This window comes from Schistocerca nitens, chromosome 6 (genome assembly GCF_023898315.1).
Source record: "Schistocerca nitens isolate TAMUIC-IGC-003100 chromosome 6, iqSchNite1.1, whole genome shotgun sequence".
NCBI lineage: Eukaryota > Metazoa > Arthropoda > Insecta > Orthoptera > Acrididae > Schistocerca > Schistocerca nitens.
In genome coordinates this window covers 307038185-307052663 of record NC_064619.1, presented here as the reverse complement: position 1 = coordinate 307052663, position 14479 = coordinate 307038185, and positions in this window count along the sequence as shown.

Here is a 14479-nt window from a genome sequence, read left to right as displayed (position 1 = left end):
TTTCGTAAGCGACATCCAACTTCAGGTTAACTGTTCGAAAAACCGTGAGGAACATTTTTTGCAAATGCAATGGATTTTAATAAAGCAGTTGTAGATAGTTGTTTTCGTTGCTAATGAATTTATTTGGCAAGCACAAACTATCGGCTTCTAAAATATTTAATTACAATGAAACAGGCGTTTCAGGGAATCCTAAAAAAGTCAAAGATAATACAGGGGCTTACAAAAATAAGGAAACATGAAAAGCACAACGCATTGCAACGACTAATACGGTGTAGGAAATCCGTTGGCATTCAAAACAGTTTGTAGTCGTCTAGGAATGGATAAATACCGGTTCCGCCTGATTTCCAAGGGAAATAGTGGCGAGATAACAATGATGTACTGAATAGCCGTATGCATCTTCTCTCCGAATTAGACCACAAAAGCTCAATAATATCGAGACCTGGCGACCGTGATGGCCAACGAAGCCGCGAAAGTTCATCCTCGTGCTCACAAAACGATGCGAGCTGTGTGAACAGCGGCCCTGTCGTCTTGGAACACAGTATCGCCATTGGAGATCAAACATTGTACCGTAGGATGCGCCTGAGCAGGCAAAATGGTCACATAATCCTCGGCAGTAATGTGACCTTTCAGCGTAACAACGAGGCCCATAGTGTACCACGATATGGCTACCCAAAGCACCACCGAAACTCCGCCACACATCACTCTTGGAATGTAAACTTGGCAAGAAGTTGGGAAGTGTGTGAAACAAGGTCCGTTCAACCGAACGACTTTCTCCATTGCTCCACAGTCCAGGTTTTATGGCTTCGGCACCATGTTTTCCTGTTACAGGCATTTGCATTACTGATGACTGGTTTTGGAATTCCAGCTCATCTTACAATTCCCCGCGTACGAAGCTCCAATCGTGTTATTTTCGTACTGACAAGTTTCGACAGTGCGATATTCACTTCTGTTGTGACTTTTACACCCGTCGTCCTCTTATTTTTCGTCACAATCCTATTCAATGACCGTCCGACACAATCAGTCAACACACAATTTCGCCCGCTTTAGGTCTTAGCGGATGATGTTTCTCCGCTTTTCCTGTATCCGCTGTATATCTTCGATACGCTGCCTTTTCAAACATTAAACTGTTGGCTTACCTTGGCTACGGAAGCACCAACCATACGAGCACCAACAATTTGCCCAAGCTCGAGTTCGCTTAGCTTCACCATAATGTGCTCACACTTACATACCATAAAACACTGTTGTGACCACTACTCACACTTGAAATGTATTGAGGACACTGCACAGGTGTCGTTCGTGGTGACATACAACAGCGCAAACTGCGGGCTTGGCTAACATCTGCATTTATGTTGAAGCATGCATTTATTATGGTGTTTCCATATTTTTGTCCAGTCGCTGTAGCTTGCAAGGGAAAACATCAAGTCGGGGACTTAACATCCTCAGAAAGCGGCGAAACCATATCCTGCCTGACTTTTTTTTTATCGGCTTACTTGCCCACGATGCCAATTTTTCGTTGATACAAGAAGCAGAAATTATTTTATTGCCACCAGGAGGTTGGGCTAAGGTCCACAAAACTGGACGGATGTGTACAATCAACTTATGTGTGGTTTTGAAAATTTTTGGAATTTGCTAAGGCATTAAACAGTCCAATCACATCAATGTGACCACCGCCTATGTTCGACGTCAACGTGCAATAAGCGACCACAGCCGGGAGGTGGCATCAGGAACAGTGATGGGTATATAAACCATGACGGGGTATGCGGAAGACAGTGCAGTCGCTGTCGTAAAGCGGAAGAGGGGCGATTTACCTGACGCCCAGAGGGCATGATCACTGGCTTTGGGACAAGGTGGGCCATTTCCGTAACATATACATCTACATCTACATCGATACTCTCTAAATCACATTTAGGTGCCTGGCATGAGGTTCATCGAACCACCTTCACAATTCTCTATTATTCCAGTCTCGTATAGCGCGCGGAAAGAATGAACACCTATATCTTTCCGTAAGAGCTCTGATTTCCCTTATTTTATCGTGGTCATCGTTCCTCCCTATGTAGGTCGATGTCAACAAAATACACTACTGGCCATTAAAATTGCTACACCACGAAGATGACGTGCTACAGATGCGAAATTTAACCGACAGGAAGGAGATGATGTGATATGCAAATGATTAACTTTTCAGAGCATTCACACAAGGTAGGCGCCGGTGGCGACACCTACAACGTGTTGACATGAGGAAAGTTTCCAACTGATTTCTCATACACAAACAGCAGTTGACTGGCGTTGCCTGGAGAAACGTTGTTGTGATGCCTCGTGTAAGGAGGAGAAATGCGTACCATCACGTTTCCGACTTTGATAAAGGTCGGATTGTAGCCTATCACGATTGCGGTTTATCGTATCGCGACATTGCTGCTCGCGGTGGTCGAGGTCCAACGACTGTTAGCAGAATATGGAATCGGTGGGTTCAGGAGGGTAATACGGAACGCCGTGTTGGATCCCAACGGCCTCGTATTACTAGCAGTCGAGATGACAGGCATCTTATCCCCATGGCTGTAACGGATCGTGCAGCCAAGTCTGGATCCCTGAGTCAACAGATGGGGACGTTTGCAAAACAACAACCATCTGTACGAACAGTTCGACGACGTTTGCAGCAGCATGGACTATCAGCTCGGAGAAAATGACTGCGGTTACCCTTCACGCTGAATCACAGACAGGAGCGCCTGCGAAGGTGTACACAACGACGAACATGGGTGCACGAATGGCAAAACGTCATTTTTTTTCGGATGAATCCAGCTTTTGTTTACAGCATCATGATCGTCGCATCCGTGTTTGGCGACATCGCGGTGAACGCATATTGGAAGCGTGTATTCGTCATCGCCATACTGGCGTATCACCCGGCGTGATAGTATGAGTTGCCACTGGTTACACGTCTCGCTCACCTCTTGTTCGCATTGACGGCACTTTGAACAGTGGACATTACATTTCAGATGTGTTACGACCCGTGGCTCTACCCATCATTCGATCCCTGCGAAACCCTACATTTCAGCAGGATAATGCACGACCGCATATTGCAGGTACTGTACGGCCCTTTCTGGATACAGAGAATGTTCGACTGCTGCCCTGGCCAGCACATTCTCCAGATCTCTCACCAATTGAAAACGTCTGGTCAATGGTGGCCGAGCAACTGGCTCGTCACAATACACAAGTAACTACTCGTGATGAACTGTGGTATCGTGTTGAAGCTGCATGGCCAGCTGTACCTGTACACGCCATCCAAGCTCTGTTTGACTCAATGCCCAGGCGTATCAAGGCCGTTATTACGGCCAGAGGTGGTTGTTCTGGGTTCTGATTTCTCAAGATCTATGCACCCAAATTGCGTGAAAATGTAATCACATGTCAGTTGTACTATAATATATTTGTCCAATGAATGCCCGATTATCATCTGCATTTCTTCTTGGTGTAGCAGTTTTAACGGCCAGTAGTGTATTTTTGCATTCGGAGGCGAAAGTTGGTGATTGGAATTTCGTGAGAAGATTCCGTCGCAACGAAAAACGCCTTTCCTTTAATGATTTCCAGCCCAAATCCTGTATTTCTTCTGTGACACCCTCTCCCATATTTCACGATAATACAAAACGTGCTGCCTTTCTTTGAACTTTTTCGATGTACTCCGTCAGTCCTATCTGGTAAGGATCCCACACCGCGCAGCAGTATTCTAAAAGAGGACGGACAAGCATAGTGTAGGCAGTCTCCTTAGTAGGTCTGTTACATTTTCTAGGTGTCCTGCCAATAAAACACAGTCTTTGGTTAGCCTTCCCCACAATATTTTTTATGTGTTCCTTCCAGTTTAAGTTGTTCGTAATTGTAATACCTAGATAGTTAGTTGAATTTACAGCTTTTAGATTAGACTGATTTATCGTGTAAGCGAAGTTTAACGAGTTCCTTTTAGCACTCATGTGGATGACCTCACACTTTTCGTTATTTTGGGTCAACTGCCACTTTTCGCACTATTCCGATATCTCTTCTAAATCGTTTTTCAGTTTGTTTTGATCTTCTGATGACTTTATTAGTCGATAAACGACAGCGTCGCCTGCAAACAACCGAAGACGGCTGCTCAAATTGTCTCCAAATTCGTTGATATAGATAAGGAACAGCAAAGGGCCTATAACACTACCATGGGGAACGCCAGGAATCACTTCTGTTTTACTCGATGACTTTCCGTCAATTACTACTAACTGTGACCTCTGACAGGAAATCATAAATCCAGTCACATAACTGAGACGATATTCCATAAGCACGCAATTTCACTACCAGCCGTTTGTGTGCCACAGTGTCAAAAGCCCTTCGGAAATCCAGAAATACGTAATCGATCTGAAATCCCTTGTCAATAGCACTCAACACTTCATGTAAATAATGAGCTCGTTGTGTTTCACATGAACGATGTTTTCTAAACCCATTATGACTGTGTGTCAATAGACCGTGTTCTTCGAGGTAATTCATAATGTTCGAACACAATGTATGTTCTAAAATCCTGCTGCATATCGACGTTAACGATATGGGTCTGTAGCCGGTCGAAGTGGCCGCGAGACCGCTACGGTCGCAGGTTCGAATGCTGCCTCGGGCATGGATGTGTGTGATGTCCTTAGGTTAGTTAGGTTTAAGTAATTCTAAGTTCTAGGGGACTAATGACCTCAAAAGTTGAGTCCCATAGTGCTCAGAGCCATTTGAACCATTTGATGTGGGCCTGTAATTTAGTGGATTACTCCTATCACATTTCTCTAATATTGGTGTGACCTTTCAAACTTTCCAGTCTTTGGGTACGGATCTTTCGTCGAGCGAACGGTTGTATATGATTGTTAAGTATCGAGCTAATGTATCAGCATACTCCGAAAGGAACCTAATTTGTATACAGTTTGGACCAGAAGACTTGCTTTTATTAAGAGATTTAAGTTGCTTCACTACTCCGAGGAAATTTACTTCTACGTTACTCATATTGGCAGCTGTTCTCGAATCGAATTCTGGAATATTTACTTCGTCTTCTTTTGTGAAGGCATTTCGGAAGGCTGTGTTTAGTAACTCTGCTTTGGCAGCACTGTCTTCGATAGTATCTCCATTGCTATCGCGCAGAGATGGCATTGATTGTTTCTTGCCACTAACATACTTCACATACGACCAGAATCTCTCTGGATTTTCTGCCAGGTTTCGAAACATAGTTTCGTTGTGGAAACTGTTGTAGGCATGTCGCACTGAAGTCCGCGATAAATTTCGAGCTTCTGTAAAAGATCGCCAAACTTGGGGATTTTGCGTCTATTTAAATATGGCATGTTTGTTTCGTTGTTTCTGCAACTCGATGTTATAAACTAAGCGAGGGAGAGTGGGGTTTTGTTGCAGTGTCTACCACCGCATAGCCTTCAGCTAATTGATGGTTCGTTTATGAAGCCATTAACTCCGCTCAATAGTGATGAGTTTCGAGAATGGCTACGACGCACTAAGGCAAGTCGTATATCTGTTTCATATTTCCGCACTTCTTGGGTCAGCTTTTATCAGAAGCACAACAATGGAAATTTCTGTTAAAAGTTTAAAATATGGCCGATTGTTCCATCCATATTCACCGGAAACAGTTTTCTCCCAGTAGACACCAGTGATATCGGACTTACCGTAGGCCTTCAAGTAAAGAGCTGATCGTATCTGGAGCTGAACGATGGGAATTTACTTCGCCTGGTATATCGGTTGAAAAACACGTGCCTGCCAGGTTGGGTGATAAAGTTGACGAGGTTTCAGCCAAATGCAACGATGACACGCCGACTAGAAGGTCTGATCGAATGAGGGTAATTTTCCCAGTCCTTGGGTCTCTTGAATAATTGACAACACCATCTACTCATTTAATGTTACACATGAAATTCTAACGACTTTGTCAAAAGTTGGGTGAGTCGGATTGGTACTTAGAGTCAGTTGAGGATTGGGCCGCTTGTTCCACATGCGAAAAACGGGCACACAATTCGTGTGCGGGAATAGAGAAGATAATGAGACTATCCTAGTCTGTGAATTTTGTGAACAGGATTAAGAAAAGGATGCAATCAATGAAAACTGCTGTTAAACCGTTATAGCTACTTAAAACCAAATAAATACAGAGGAAATTTTTTTCTGTAGTTTTATATGATTTTTTTACAATTAGTTGGCGTAGAATGGGGCAAATGACATACGTTGCTGTTTCTAGAAAAAGAAATGTTCTTTTTTCCTTTCGGCGTATTGTATTTTCGTGATCACTACATTATAATGAGTTCATAGAGAAATCTGCAGTTCTCTTAGTTAATCTTTTTGTGTATTTGAAAAGCATTTTCAATTTCATATATCATCCTAAACTGGATTCCCCTGTACGGCAAAGTAATTAGATGTATTATGACAACATTACTAAATCTTACGGAAACACCACACTATATATCTTAGACAATAATGTTAATCTATTGATATAATGTTACATGAACACTATTTACTAAGTACACCCACACACAGACACAAGTGAGGGACCGCCCCAGTCCATAACTCTTAGGGAAAGGAAAAAATATAATATAGTCAGGTGTTCTTGTTTCAAGAAAATGATTTAAAAGTCGGTATCACGAATTTTTTTAACAGGGTCGGAATTGCAACTGTCTTATGGCCACTTATAAGTCACCATTCGTCTCCCAGAATATAAAAAAATACTCCATACCCTCAGGTCTCGACCGCCCCCCCTCCCCCTTCCAAACTATCGTATGGGCGCTCTTGCTATTTACTACTACAAGTTGTTGGCAAACCACAAAGTTATAATTTCTTCAGCATGAATTTCAGCTGGTTCCCTTTCCTGATTGTTTTAATGTATAGGATGAACAATATGGGTGAGTTTTTATAACTCTGTCTCACTCACTTCTTCACTACTCTGGCCCTTTCATGTGCTTCGATTATAGGAACTGCGATTTAGTTTCTGAATAGATTGTAGATACCCTTTTGCTCCCTGTAGTTCATCCGTGGTAGCTTCGAAACTTCAAAGAGGGTTTTGCAGTGAACATTGTCAAAAGCTTTTTTTAAATATACAAATGCTCCGACCGTGATTTTTTTTCTTTCTATCTTGCAAGCTAAAACGCTGAGTCAGTATTGTCTCGCGTTACCCTACGAGTACATTTATTCGGACAGGAAGGCGACTTTCCCCTGGATTGGTTTCTACAAGTATTTCCATCATTCGGTAGATAATTCGTGTTAGTACACACGTCAAAAAAAGTTTTGTATTACCTCGGTTCCGAGAGTTCCGGAACCTGTACAGAAAAATGGAAGAGAGATCAATATAAACATCATTTCCGCCCTTTTTATTGCTCATGAAAACCACACATTGCATGTTGTGCCACCATACATCGAGACCTTCAGAGGTGGTGACCCAGATTGCTGTACACATCGGTACCTCTAATACCCAGTAGTACGACCTCTTGCATTGAGGCATGCCTGTATTCGTCGTGGCATACTATCCACAAGTTCATCAAGGCACTGTTGGTCCAGATTGTCCCACTCCTCAACGGCGATTCGGCGTGGATCCCTCAGAGTGGTTGGTGGGTCCCATCGTCTATAAACAGCCTTTTTCAATCGATCCCAGGCATGTTCGATAGGGTTCATGTCTGGAGAACATGCTGGCCTCTCTAATCGAGCGATGTCGTTATCTTGAAGGAAGTCATTCACAAAATGTGCACGATGGGGGCGCGAATTGTCGTCCATGAAGACGAATGCCTCAACAATATGTTGCCGATATCGTTGCACTATCAGTCGGAGGATGGCATTCATTTAAAGTACAGCCGTTACGGCACCTTCAGTGACCACCAGAGGCGTAAGTCGGCCCCACCTAATGCCATCCCAAAACAACAGGGAACCTCCACCTTGCTGCACTCGCTGGACAGTGTGTCTAAGGCGTTCAGCCTCACCGGGTTGCCTCCAAATAGATCTCCGACGAGTGCCTGGTTGAAGGCATAAACGACACTCATCGTGAAGCCAATCCTAAGCGGTCCATTCGGCATGTTGTTGGGCCCGTCCGTACCGCGCTGCTTGGTGCGGTGGTTGTAACGATGGACCTCGTCATGGACGTCGGGAGTGAAGTTGCGCATCATGCAGCCTATTACGCACAGTTTGAGTAGTAACACGACGTCCTGTGACTTCACGAAAAGCATTATTCAACATGGTGGCGTTGCTGTCAGGTATACTGCGTGCCATAATCTGTAGGTAGCGGTCATCCACTGCAGTAGTAGCCCTCGGGCGGCCTGAGCGAGGCATGCCATTGACAGTCCCTGTCTCTCTGTATCTCCTTCATTTCCAAACAAAATCGCTTTGAGAGCCCTTCCTGGCACAAAGTGACGGTACGGACGCTATCGAACCGCGGGATTGACCGTCTTGGCATGGCTGGACTACAGACAACACGAGCCGTGTACCTCCTTACCGGTGGAATGACTGGAACTGATCGGCTGTCGGACCCCCTCTGTCTAATAGGCGCTGCTCATGCATGTTTGTTTACATCTTTGGGCGGGTTTAGTGACATCTCTGAACAGTCAAAGGGACTGTGACTTTGATACAATATCCACAGTCAACGTCTATCTTCATGAGTTCTGGGAACCGGGCTCAAGCAAAACTTTTTTTGATGTGTGTATATTGCAATCGTTGCTTATGGTACTAAACCAGTCAGCATCTGGCTTGTTTAACACTGTCGTTATGAATTTGTTCTTGAAGTCTGCGAATTTTTGTTCTGTGTCGTATCTAGGGGAAACTTTTTATCATGAGTGGTTCTTCCAAGGACCTTAATTGACCATGTGGGAATGTCATCTGCTCAGTTCCCGCCCGCTTAGCTGGGTGGTAACGTGCTTGCCTCCCATGCACTGGCCCTGGGTTCGATTCCAGGCCGGGTCGGAGATTTTCTCCGTCTGTGAACTGAATGTTGTGTTGTCCTCCTTATCGGACGCAAATCGCCCAATGTGGCGCCGAATGAAATAAGTCTTGCACTTGGCGGCAGAACCCGAGTGGGACATCCCGCTCAACAATGATTTGTTTTAATTTGTCTTTATTTATTTACTCGTCACTAAAAAACGCAAGTAATTAAATTAATATAGGATTTACGTTGACGGCTCATTTGTGAAAAGAAACTTTTTCTCTTTATTAATGACGATCAGTTGTAATACTGAGGTACTAATTTCTTGTAAACTATTAGAAACGATTTTATAAACGTTATAAAGTAGACACAGTGGCAATGTCAGAGATGTGGCGCTGTATAGAATCAAAGATTTGGGGTACGTAAAATCTGTATACCACTGATCTAGGTAAGATCTTTGGCGTACAACAGAGTAAATTGAGCCAGGAGTAAGCAGTGAGAGAGAGGGGAAACACTGTAAGCCCCAGCTACGAGAAAAAGCGCGCTTAAGTGAGTGTATATGTCAGCGTCGTGGCGGCAATGCATGTGGCCAATCTTAGTGAGTGTGAGGTGCATGCAATTCTGTCGGCCGCAGTACAGTGTTAATTAATGTAGAGGCTTCAAGAGAATTACTGAGGAAGAATCATCCACAACTGGAAAACGACCAGCAGCTTCGCCTCAAGTAAGACTGTACCATTTCAGACAACCAGCACTGTGAAAGTGTGACAGTGTTGTGAAGTTTTCAGTGGACAGAAAGTTCAGTAAGTGAAACTTAATCATAGTCCTACAGTAAGCACTACTCTAGTTACTTAACCAAGACAATACTTCGATAATCAGGGTTCTATCCTACTATCATATCAGCCTAGTATCACGTTATACAAAGGAGAAACGTTTCGGTACAAAAGTTGATAGAAGTGCCAGGATATAAAGTTAAATTCTATTTTAAGTTACTGGTTAAGCAAAATAAGTAAGTGTTACACCAAAATAATATTAATTAAACATTTAAATCAACCTTCAATTAATGTTGACTTTACTGAATCTGGCAAATGACACTGATTTTTGTACTCTTATTCATATGAGGGTGAGTCAGCTGCTTATACTGCTGTGTTTTATGCAACCTACAATGCCTTCAAATACCACAGGCAAGGGTTTCATACTCTCTCGCTCGCTACGTGGCAGTTATTAGTCACACAGGAAAAATTAACAGGACTTTTTTCAAAAAATTTAATGTAGTTAAATTCTGTAGCGAGATATGTTGTCGGTGGAGATCACGGCTTTCGAGTTATTCAAAACACGCGTTTGAAGCTCACTTTTGCACGCTTTTCTTGAATAATTCGAAAATTACAACTTCTAGCGTAAACGTGTCCCAATATTAACTGTAAGTACGTGATATTTCCTACAAGAAGGTCCTGTTAATTTTTTATGCAGGCTAACAGACTGAGCGTAGCGAGCGAGAAAATATGAAAAATTTGGACAGGGTTCCTGAAGGCGTTGGGGATTACATTAAACCTAGAGGTAGGATCAGTTAATTACCTGTATATTAAGAAGTTTCGTGTGTACAGGAAATGCCGAAATTTGTGGTAAGGTCTTATGAGACCAAACTGCTGAGATCATCGGCCCCTAAGCTTACACACTACTTAATCTAACTTAAACTAACTTACGCTAAGGACAACACACACACCCATGCCCGAGGGATGACTCGAACCTCCGTCGGGGTGGAGCCGCGCTGAGCGTAACAAAGCGCCTCTGACCGCTCGGCTATTCCGAACGACTTCGTGTGCATAGAAATTACACGTATCGGTCTCTTGGTTACCGAATTTCGGCGTTACTTTCGTACACTGTTGTCATTCACGATATCATTTGCGTGTAAATATTATACTTTTGGTAATGAATTTTGACCATTTGGGAATAGTAGTTATTTAAACTCGGCGACAATGAACGTTACTGTGAGCTCACGCTATGCCGTTATTTCCGTGTTGCGCAAGACAATAAGTAAATCAATTTTGTTTTTAAATAATCCTAATTTTGTCGAATATCATGGTAACTGACCAATCTGATTTTGTAAACGCTTGCATATTCAACGGACCTCCTTAATAAGTAATGACCGTTGTCGCTGTCTCGCTGGTTGTTACGTAGCACGTTCGTATTCAGTCTGACCCAACTGCTATAAAAAACTGTTGTTCACTTTAGGACTGGCGACCGTATTATTTCCCTCTATAATTAACTTCTCACAAAATTACAGTTTCTCATTTTGTAATAAATTCGAGTAACTGATCAAAATTAACCTTATTACCCATGTTTGCACCAGATCGTTATTAGGGCAACACATCCACGTGTCATAGTAACAATGAATTATAAACTTTTCCTTGTCATTTCGGTTCATTTTCTTCGGAAATGATGCTTTTTCCAGTAATTATGTATACTTAGACACGTTCGATCGGAAGTATCTCGAGGGCTGTGACAGAGATACAAAGACATAAAAAAAAGGCTTACAACCATTCATGACGACAACTTCTTTGAATTTCATTTTCGTTAACGTACTGATCAAGACATGTTGTTTAAGTAAGATAAAATCTCTTGAGACATCACATGTAGAGCTTCTGAAGACAACCGTCGTCTCCCTTAACAGACACCATGGAATCTTAGGGGTAGTCAAGATTTTTGTGCGCGGTATTATCACCAAACAATATAAACGTTCCCCAAAATTTAATCTTGTCCATTGTTATCATCGCGACTGTAAAAAAGGAAAGAACACGTCTCGAGTCAGTAATCGTGATTGTTGTTTCAATGCATAATACATTTTGAGCCTTGAGGGTTCATCTTCATTCTGCAGCACTTTTTGACAACAGGTTAATGCTGGTCCTATCATCGATTACTCGCAACGGTTCTCCTGCTGACACATCTCTATGCTGGCAGCTTCGGATATACTTGTGGGTATGACATTCACAACAATGTAGAATGAACAAAACACTTTTCTCCCTGTAGTACTCGTACTGAGGATTCTAGATGTCACTACAATAGTACGTAATGATAAGTTTTAACACTTGTACCGGTCACTGTTAGAGACTGATACGTCATTTATACTGTCTTACTGGATAGAAAACAAATACCACCCTTTACATCGTATTTCTCTATCCCCACAATTTTGTTCTACGTGTTCAACTACATCACTTTGGAGGTGCATAGCTACGTATCGCATTGTGGCTCTCTTTTCACCCACTGTCTGGCTTTATGTACATTTGGGATCTGCTGACGGCCGCTAATGTACCGAGAATCTTCGGGGAGCCTTTTCGCACATACTGTGAGCGCATTACACAGTTATCACAAGTACTTTCCCTTACCGAAAACAAAAATGGCTCTGAGCACTATGGGAGCTAACTTCTGAGGTCATCAGTCCCCTAGATCTTAGAACTACTTAAACCTAACTAACCTAAGGACATCACACACATCCATGCCCGAGGCAGAATTCGAACCTGCGACCGTATCGGTCGCGCGGTTCGATGTTGTAGCGCCTACAACCGCTCGGCCACAGCGGCAGGCCCCTTATTGAAAAAAAATAATATAACCATTAACGCAAATAAAGTGTTGTTTATTTATGGATACTCTGCAAATCACATTTAAGTGCCTGGCAGAGGGTTCATCGAAGCACCTTCTCAATTCTCTATTATTCCAGTCTCGTATAGCGCGCGAAAAGAACGAACACATAGATCTTTCCGCACGAGCTCTAATTTCCCTTATTTTATCATGGTGGTCGTTTCTCTCTATGTAAATCGGCGTCAACAAAATATTTTTGCATTCGGAGGAGAAAGTTAGTGATTGGAATTTCTTGAGAAGATTCCTCCCCAACAAGAAACGCCATTGTTTTAATGATGTCCACTTCAAATCCTGTATCATTTCAGTGACACTCTCTCCCCTATTTCGCAATAATACAAAACGTGCTGCCTTTCTTTGAACTTTTGCGATGCACCCCGTCAATCCTATCTGCTAAGGAACCTACACCTCGCAGCATTATTCTAAAAGAGAACGGACAAGCGTAGTGTAGGCAGTCTCTTTAGTAGATCTGATACATTTTCTAGGTGTCTTGCCAATAAAACACATATTTTGGTTAGCCGGCCGCGGTTGTCTCGCGGTTCTAGGCGCGCAGTCCGGAACCGCGCGACTGCTACGGTCGCAGGTTCGAATCCTGCCTCGGGCATGGATGTGTGTGATGTCCTTAGGTTAGTTAGGTTTAAGTAGTTCTAAGTTCTAGGGGACTGATGACCACAGCAGTTGAGTCCCGTAGTGCTCAGAGCCATATTTTGGTTAGTCTTCCCAACAACATTTTCTATGTGTTCCTTCCAATTTAAGTAGTTCGGAATTGCAACTCCTAGGTGTTAAGTTGAATTTACGGTCTTTAGATTTGACTGATTCATCATGTAACCGGAGTTTATTGGATTCCTTTTGGCACTCATGTGGATGACCTCACACATTTCGTTATTTAGGGTCATTCTTGGTACAACTTCAAATAGATTACTCAACAAGTTCTAGAACTTAGTCGAAAACGAATACGGAGTCAGTTATGAGGAAACTGCGTAAAAGAGGCATAGAGCAATGTTGAAGTAGAAACCTACTCCTAATTCCAAAGAAGACAGGCGCTGACACGTGTCAGGATTAGAGAGTTATTACTTTAAATAAGTTGTGATTGCAAAATAGTGGAAGAAATTACTTGCAGAAGGACGGAAAATTGTTAGATGCTGACCGCGGGGAACATCAGTTTGGAATTCAGAGATATGTAGGAACACGCAAGGCAACACTTAATACTACGACTGAACTTACAAGATAAATTAAAGAAAGACAAAACAACTTTAATAACACTTGTAGAACTAGATAAATCTGTTGACAGTACTAACTAGAATACACTCTTTGAAAATCAGTTTGGAATTCAGAGATATGTAGGAACACGCAAGGCAACACTTTATACTACGACTGAACTTACAAGATAAATTAAAGAAAGACAAAACAACTTTAATAACACTTGTAGAACTAGATAAATCTGTTGACAGTACTAACTAGAATACACTCTTTGAAAATCTAAAGACAGTAGTGATAAAACAGAGGTAGTTGTTCAAATGGTTCAAATGGCTCTGAGCACTATGGGACTTAACTTCTAAGGCCATCAGTCCCCTAGAACTTAGAACTACTTAAACCTAACTAACCTAAGGACATCACATACATCCATGCCCGAGGCAGGATTCTAACCTGCGACCGTAGCGGTCGCGCGGTTCCAGAAGAGGTAGTTAAATGTTATCAAAAAGTTGTACGGCAACCAGACTGCAGTTATAGGAGCTGAAGTATATAGAGAAGGGCAGCACGAATGGTCACAGGTTTGTTTGACCCGTGGGAGACTGTACCGAGATGCTAAAGAAACAGAACTGCCGGACTCTTGAAGAAAGACGTGAACTGTCCCGAGAAAGATTACTTAGAAAGTTTCAGGAATTCACTTTAAATGATGACTCAAGGGGTGTACTACAATACGCTACGTATCGCTCCCACAGGGATCGTGAGGATAAGATCAGATTAATTACAACT